At 42.9% G+C, this 9,108-nt stretch overlaps 1 long non-coding RNA gene across 9 annotated transcripts in view; it reads left to right on the forward strand.

Moving 5' to 3' along the window:
* Positions 1-9,108, forward strand: part of LOC309631789 — a 274,990-nt gene that overhangs the window by 72,217 nt on the left and 193,665 nt on the right. The window lies entirely within an intron of this gene.

Consider the following 9,108-nt stretch of genomic DNA (forward strand, 5'->3'; position numbering starts at 1 on the left):
TAACAGAAACAAGAATGGCCTAGTTAATAAATGCGGAGTCCCAGACAATCTTAAAACAGCTGACTCCGAGGGCTGAGAGGTACTCAGAGATGCCCACAGGGCACATAACCCTACCTGGGCCCCACCTGGGAGGGGAAAGGCCAGGTCTCAGCAGACGCCTCAATGGGTAGATCTTCAAGACAGAGCTGTGCTGGTCCTAGGATCCCAGCACGCCTTGACTTTTCCCCCTTAACCCTCACAGCCTCCAGGAGGGCACCTCTGATGGCCTGGAGTCAGGCTACTGCAGGGTGGCGCTGAATTCAAGCTGGGCCAGCAAAGGCTGCTCACCTTCATCATTGCTGAGGTTCTGAGCTCTCTTCTCTCGTATTCATTTGCTTTCAAGTATCTTTGGTGATTCTGTAAGTTTCTCCCTTTCATTCCAGATTGGTTTCCTGTCATTTTTATGAGAAGGAATTTACTGGTGCTTTAAAAATATATAAAAATGTCTTTATGCCTAAATCTTTTCTTATCAGGCTTCTCTACACTGTTTGTTCTCTATCCTGGGTTTTTTTTTTTTTTCCTTTTCTGAATTCAGTGCTTCTGGGCTCAACCAAATGGAAATGGATCTGGTAAAGGCTGGAGCATGGATGTGGATGGGGCGGGGTGGGGGTGGGGGTGGGGGTGGGGGTGGTTGTATAGCCAGGCCCTGGGGCTGCCAGCCAGGAGCTGCTGCCCTTGCTAAGGCCCATTACTCACTCAGTCACTTGGCAAGACGCTGCCCCCAGGCAGCTGGTCCCCCTGCCTCTCTCTGAATAATACACACACCTAGCAGGGAGCCATCACTTACACAAATAGCTGAGAGCACCTCCGGACTACTGTTCAGCTATTAAGAGTTCAGATGCCCTGGGGAGGCCAGATGGAAAGTGCCAGCTTGAGGTCTGAGCCCGAGTCTGCAGGCACCTGTCTAACTGGCCTCACAGGTGTTTCCTCTGCAGGGCAAAATGCCGGTCGTATCAACGCCAGGGCTGCCCTCCACATCCTAGGGAAGAGGATCTGCACTTTGCCAGGGCTAAGCAAGCGGCCTCCTCAGGGTCATGGCAAGTGGTGGGTTCACCACTGGTGCTGGGGTGAGGGGGGTGTTTGGGGTGGTGCATGCCAGTGAGCAGTGCCTTGTCCACTCCGCGGCTCCTTCAGGCAGACCTGGCAACAATCTCAAAGGAAGAGTGCATGGCGTGTGGCCCGCTCCCCAGTCCCACCCAGGCATCACACACTTAAATTTATGAAGACTCCTAGGAAGGAATACATAGGGAGGCTTAAAATCATTTTGACAAATACAGGGAAAATGCCTTCCATAGGGCTGAATGGAAATGAGCAGTTTTCAGAATTGTGTATACCACAATTCTGACTATGTAAAAACGATACCTCTACGATATACATGAGGAAAACAGGAATGGATAAAGCAAAACAGTTTACTCTGTTTAGTGAGATTGTCAGCAATATTTATTTTTCTCTTCACAAATTTCAGCTTCTAATTTTTCTACAATGAGCATTCTTACCCTTATTAGCAGAAAAGGTCACTAAGCCATTTGTTCAAAAATCTGCCGAACACCTCTTTACAGAGTGACAATTATGGATAAGACAGGTATGTGTGTGTGCGCGTGGGTGGGTATGTGTGTGCGTGATGCTTATATAGATACATATACCATGCACGTATATAAATAAATGTGAACAAATGAATATGCTCGTGTCTATGACTATATAAATTACATATATATATATATATATATATATATATATATATATATATATAATTTCATGATTATCTTCAGAGAGCCACCAATACAGAAAATTGACCTACTGGTAAACCCACAGAAATATGTCACACCCAGGAGGCCATCAACAGATAAGACAAAGAGACACAACCACTAGCTGGGGTAGGGTCTGTCTTCATTTTCTGGGGTTAAGTGACTGTTGCAAAATAATCTATTTACTCTTTGTGAAGATGGCCATCTTGACAGAATAAAATGGGGAAGATCCTGCCTGGAGCAGAAGCTGTGTGCCACCATGGTGACAGTCATCTTAACAGATACTTGTGCCCAGGGCCGGCTTCTCTCTCCTCTTCCTCTTCCCAAGTGAGAAACTGCACTTCACATGGACGGAACAGGGTAGGGTGTTTTCTCTCAGAGCAGAGCAAGCCCAGTGCCAGGTACGGAACACCTTGTGTGCTCGGCTGGCCTGGCTGCCCCATCCACCTATTCTGCGGGTCACCGACCAGTGCTCCCACTGACAGGTACCCACGTGGCACCCCCCAAGGACCCCCTTATGGGGAAGAGCCTTGGGACTGCCTTGGCCAGCAGCCTCGAGCACTCAGCCTCCACACCTGAGAGCTCTCAGGACTTGCACCTCAGTGTATGCCCCACTCTCATCCTGGAGGCTTTGTGCAGAGCGGGGTGGAGCCTATGAGGAATAGGCTCATTATGCATGACCTGATCCTTAGAGACACAGCGGGAAAGGGGGGGACCTCAGAGGGAAAGGGGAAGGGATGCTGAGCCAGACGTCCGAATTTCCCCTCTGGAGTTTCTTCATCCCTTTGGAGTTCTTAAAATTTGATCCCACCTTTGTTATTACCTATGGGGGAATGGCATGCTTCCTTAAACAACATGTTAAACAATCATTCCAAATATTTTCTTCAGAGAGCTTTTGCTTTTTTTCTGGTTAATCCATGTAGGACAATGTTTGGTTGCGTGTGTGTGTGTGTGTGTGTGTATCTTCATGCATGCATGGTTAAGAAAAATAGTTGTTCACTCCAGTAACTCATTGGCAAGATGGAGGCTTCCAGTAGGTGCTGGGTGATATCTGAAAGACTTATAGCCCATCTGTCTGTTCAATCATTTGTTCATTCATTCTAAACATATGATGCAAAGATTGGTTGTAACTAGGTGCATAATGGGCTTGGAAATCCAAGTTATAGTCAAAAGATATGTTTACTTTCTGCTATATAAAGTACTATAGGCCTTTGTTACTAGCAAAAGCTAGTAATTATAAAAATGAATTTATAATCCATTATAAATATTTCAATTTTGGCCAAAATTTAAATCAGAGCAAGCCCAATGAAAAGCCTTAGTTTTTGTCAGGACTTTGAGTAGTAAGAGAGATTCTATCCAACTAGTTTAGAGTACAAGAGGGAGTCCATCCATTCCCATAATTGGGAAGTCCACAGTTATGGGATTTAAAAAGTCAGGTTCTGCTGGATCCAAGGGCTTAGATGACATATAGGGTTTCTTTCTCCCTCAGTCTCTCTTTCCTCTCTCTCTTGCTCTTACTCTTTCCCTCCAGTTGGGAAGATAGTACCGGCAGCTCAAAAACCATATCCTTACAGCTATTGCTCCAAATTGATCAGGCGTGCACACTCTCTCTCAGCATCCATATAGCAAAGTTCAAGAAGAATGACCATTTCAATGCCAGTCATTCTGGTTTGGGAATAGAGGACCTGGACTGGCCCATCAGGATCACAGCCCCTTCTGCATTTGGGGTCACGGGGAGTGCTAGTGGCGTGGATTGCTGTGGGATAGGGTGCTGGTGGGCTGGGATGCAGCTCTGGGATTTGTAGATATATAGGATCCTGTGGAAGTGTGGAATCACAGTTCTCTAAAGGAAAAGTAAGCTGTGCTTACCTGAAGAAGGGGAAGGGAATGCCAGATGGACAAATAACTTCTCAAAGCATTACTATAAAATGTACCTGGAAAGAGATTGATCCTGATGAAAATAATCTCAGGAAACTAAAAGTGGGAATGGAGAAAAAACTGAGATGATTTAACAGTGTTGACTAGAATATTATCATTCAATTATTATTGGCTCAAGAGAGTTTGCTTCAGAAAATACCTTCACAGTGAAAATTCAGGAAAAATGGTATCTTGATTAAAGTGTTTGTTTTCATAAAACAAAGTCCAAATAGCCTCAGAGTCAAAACAACTTTTCCTGGAACTGAGGTATTTTTTCTCCCAAAGAAGTCCAAATTTAATTAAGATGGGATAAACAGCATCTGGACATTCCTGATCTTATATCTTGACATAATTTAGCCTCAGAGGCAGTCACATTTTTCTAAGAAGATGATCCATTCATTCCTTAGGATGTGCTTTGCCCTTGAGTGGAGCAGAGAGGAGAGCTGTTGGGATGTGTCACAGGCTCGTCACTACTGCCCATCTTCTCTGCTTCAGGGGCCTCTGCACTGGAGGCAGAGAGACCCAGTCCTTCACAGAAGTATTCGAAAGGCTCTTCAAAGTCATGGGGCTCTGAAGGGGGGGGGGTGTCTGTCACCAGCTGACTCTTGGCTGTCCTGCTTTGCAGTTTTATGACTTCTATTTCCATCAGTTATCTTGTTTTATGGCTGCATATGATAAGATAAACTGGGTTCTCTCTCTCTCTCTCAGCTGGTCTGTAAACCAAAACAGATCATTCCACAAACCCATGCCCTCTCAGATCTCTTGTAATCTCACCCATAACAACTCATGCAGGCCGAATATTGAACTCCAAAGCCTGTCTCAAAGGGCAAGAGACTAAGCTGATGCCAATTTTGAAATAGGTTTAGCAAAGCTGTCTCCCTCAGAGATCCCATCATGCCTCTTTGACAAAGCCAATCTCCCTTCTGGTCCTGTGTGAGCAACTTCTCCTTAAGTCTAAAGCCCATCAGCTGTGTGACTTGAACGAGTTACTTCACCTCTCTGGGCTCATCTATGAAATGAACAGACAGGATTAGGTGATTTCTGTGGCCCTTCCAGTTCTAACAGCCTGCAATGCTGTGACATCTGGATGCTATATACCACCACCATGATATAGGGAAGTTCTCTACAACCATAACTCTTCCTGGTGTCTCTCAGATAAAGGCCAGCCCTAACCTCACCCCCAAAGGGTATGTCTGCAACTGCAGGAACAAAAGCAAGGACAGACAGGGGGCCAGGCACCAGCTATATTCAGATTAAAATTGGTAAGTTTACATCAGTAGCATCCTTAATAGTGTGGTCATTTCTTTCTCCTTCTCGCCTCTGGGATTAAAGCTTGTGTGCTGACTGTTGAAAAATCAGTCATTAACAGCCAGGAAATGACTTCCTCATCCATCAGAACACTGCTCAGCCATGTTTCAGCTTTTTCCCCCTTTCCCTGTGTAATTATTCTCATCCACCACTGATTACAGTTTATAATAGCCATAATTCTCTCCGAATCAATCATTACTTCACTTTACCACGAGGTTACCAGAAGAAACATGAGGGAATGCAGATAGCCCCGGCTGGGTTTTATTTTTTGGAAATTGCCTGCTTTTGTCTGGATCTCATTTAATCATCTGGATGTTCAAAGAAAAGCTAAGATTTTAATTCAAAGGCACTTTTTTTCTACTTGCCCTTAACTCTTTTTTTTTTTTTTTTTTAAGAGGAAATGATGGCTGGTTAGCGGAGGCTAATGCTGTGCAAAATCTGCCACTGGTATTGTTTGGAGTGACTGGTGGGGGACACAGTGGGGATTCTTGTCGTGCATCCATATGCTTCTTTGGCACTTTACCTTCCTGAATGTGGTTCAGGCTACCCATCCTGAGTGGTTTCCTGGAAGGTTCAAGAATTGTTATTTCCCTCCTTGGACCAATTAGAGCAAAAATTCCTACTGGGAAAAACAAAGTTTTTTCTTACACATTCTGGAGAGGTATGACAATCAGTCATGTACAACTTAGTGAGAATTTAAGACAGTTCAGTTTTATTTAGTATTTACCAGACTTACTATGTTCAATATAATCTGCCAGTGCTTTGGTAAGTTAAAAGAAAAAAAGAATACCATCTAATCCTCACATCCAAAGCTCACATGGTAATGGGAAGTGGTAGGAAGATAAACATAAAAATAACCATTTCAGCATTCATCACATGTGCCTTGGATTTGGGGGGTACAGAGTGCATCAGGAAAATGAGGAGAAGAGGCTATTTTTGTGCTAGGGATCTTAGAATTCCTAGAGGAAATGTGATTTGAGCTGAACCTTGGAGGAGGGGAAGGATTTGAACAAGTAATCATTCCAGGAAGGGGCAGCAGAAATTAATCACAAAGGCCTGGGAGGTGAAGAAAAGATTAGGGAGACCGGTGCCCAGGAGGAAAAGCCCAGAATAGTAGAATGACTGGGGGACATGGGATGGTGTGAAGGCCCAATGGCTGGCTGCAGCATCACGTTACCCCCAGGAAAGCTTCAGAGAACCACATAAGCTCTTCTCAGGGAGTTCTAGAAATACTTGCTGAAGCAGCATTGGCAAACACGAGAGGATAGTGCAAAACATCACATAATTCAGAATATATTACTGGAAATGTGACGTCATGGTTAGTGAAGTTTGGGACCTACTAGTTATGATGATGAAAGGAGTAATTTTACAATATTGGACCCCCATCAAAAAAAAAAGTGGTCTTTTCTAACCCAAACAAAACCAGGTTGAAGTTGAAGCTCTAACAAAAGACATTTTATTTTTAAAGTTTCAAAATATTAACATAATGTTTTGGAAGTACTGGATCAGCATCAACAGCGAATGTTCTCAGGCCTATTTACACAAAGGAAAGGTTGAATCAGTGGTGGGAGTGGAGGCAGCACACTTGACCTTGCATCCCTCCTTACTAGTACACCGTTGGTTTACTGGGGGAACCTATGAACTCTCATAAAGCTCCTTTCACCCTCATTTGCCATATTCACGTGTATAAGAGACATGAAATAATTTATGCAGCAAAAGCTCAGGGGTCTGTGGTCTGGGGGAAAATGTTCCAGGTAGCTGCTAATATGGAAGTTATTTACTTTCCCCAAACAGCCTGGGTGGTCCATGTCAGTGGTTTCCAGCTTTTTTATTTCATGAGCTGGTAAAAATAACTTAAAAAAAAAAATTGAGTGGTAGTCGGGGGGAACATGGCTTTGCCTACTTTTTATTTTTCCAAGTCAGTCCATAAAAATAAAAAATCACTCCCATCTACTCTCTCTATTGTTTCACACACACAAAAAGCACATCTTGATACCCCAAACATAAGCAAACCATAATCTCAGCACAGAGGATAATCCTTTCAATTAAAAGCTTTGTTGAAAAAAATCTCACTTTATCATCCTTACTTATCTCATTTTGCAACAGAATGCTCAAAGATGCATTTTTGAAGGGCTTGTGCTCCCTGAGAAGTTCTGATCTGTGTGAGTTCTCTCTCTGGCTGCTAGAAGATAGCTCAGAGAAACACAGTTCTGAGGTCTCTTCTGTGGACACGCATAGGAAGAAATAAAAGGAACCACCTCATTGTCCAGCATTGTCCAAATTGATGAGGAAGCAAATGGACTGCATTCTCAACTCAAACTCCCAATGTGATATTTGAAAACAGCAGGAGACAGAGGCTGAGAAATCGGTCTTTTCATTAATATATCGGCCCTGTTATGGAGCCGGTTATGACCCAGGCTTTTAGACTTTTTGTGGATGAGGACCTGTGGGGCGTAGAAGACAAGCCAAGTACACGAAATTAGGACAAGAACGTCTTAAAAGGTTGGAACAGAACCTGGCCAGAAACATCTCCTTTTGTTTTTTTAACATCTTTATTGGAGTATAATTGCTTTACAATGGTGCGTTAGTTTCTGCTTTATAACAGAGTGAATCAGCTATACATATACATATATCCCCATATCTCCTCCCCCTTGCTTCTCCCTATCCCACCCCTCTAGGTGGTCACAAAGAACTGAGCTGATCTCCCTGTGCTATGCGGCTGATTCCCACTAGCAATCTGTTTTACATTTGGTAGTATATATGTGTCCATGCCACTCTCTTACTTCGTCCCAGCTTACCCTTCCCCCTCCCTGTGTCCTCAAGTCCATTCTCTACGTCTGCATCTTTATTCCTGTCCTGCCCGTAGTCTCTTCAGAACCTCTTTTTTTTTCTTGATTCCACATATATGTGTTAGCATATGGTATTTGTTTTTCTCTTTCTGACTTACTTCACTCTGTATGACAGTCTCTAGGTCCATCCACCTCACTACAAATAACTCAATTTCGTTTCTTTTTATGGCTGAGTAATATTCGATTGTGTATATGTGCCACATCTTCTTTATCCATTCATCTGTTGATGGACAATTAGGTTGCTTCGATATCCTGTCTTTTAAATAGAGCTGCAGTGAACATTGTGGTACATGACTCTTTTTGAATTATGGTTTTCTCAGGGTATATGCCCAGTAGTGAGATTGCTGGGTCGTATGGTAGTTCTATTTTTAGTTTTTTAAGGAATCTCCATACTTTTCTCCATAGTGGCTGTATCAATTACATTTCCACCAACAGTGCAAGAGGGTTCCCTTTTCTCCACACCCTCTCCAGCATTTATTGTTTGTAGATTTTTTGATGACGGCCATTCTGACCAGTGTGAGGTGATACCTCATTGTAGTTTTGATTTGCATTTCTCTAATGATTAGTGATGTTGAGCATCCTTTCATGTGTTTGTTGGCAATTGGTATATCTTCTTTGGAGAAATGTCTATTTAGGTCTTCTGCCCATTTTTGGACTGGGTTGTTTGTTTTTTGGATATTGAGCTGCATGAGCTGCTTGTATATTTTGGAGATTAATCCTTTATCAGTTGCTTCATTTGCAAATATTTTCTCCCATTCTGAGGGTTGTCTTTTCATCTTGTTTATGTTTTCCTTTGCTGTGCAAAGGCTTTTAAGTTTCATTAGGTCCCATTTGTTTATTTTTGTTTTTATTTCCATTTCTCTAGGAGGTGGGTCAAAAAGGATCTTGCTGTGATTTGTGTCATAGAGTGTTCTGCCTATGTTTTCCTTTAAGAGTTTGATAGTGTCTGGCCTTACATTTAGGTCTTTAATCCATTTTGAGTTTATTTTTGTGTATGGTGTTAGGGAGTGTTCTAATTTCATTCTTTTACATGTAGCTGTCCAGTTTTCTCAGCACCACTTATTGAAGAGGCTGTCTTTTCTCTGTTGTATATTCTTGCCTCCTTTATCAAAAATAAGGTGACCATATGTGCATGGGTTTATCTCTGGGCTTTCTATTCTGTTCCATTGATGTATATTTCTGTTTTTGTGCCAGTCCCATACTGTCTTGATTACTGTAGCTTTGTAGTATAGTCTGAAGTCCGGGAGCCT

The sequence above is a fragment of the Balaenoptera borealis genome, assembly GCF_965194805.1.
Source record: "Balaenoptera borealis genome assembly, chromosome: 7".
Classification (NCBI taxonomy): domain Eukaryota; kingdom Metazoa; phylum Chordata; class Mammalia; order Artiodactyla; family Balaenopteridae; genus Balaenoptera; species Balaenoptera borealis.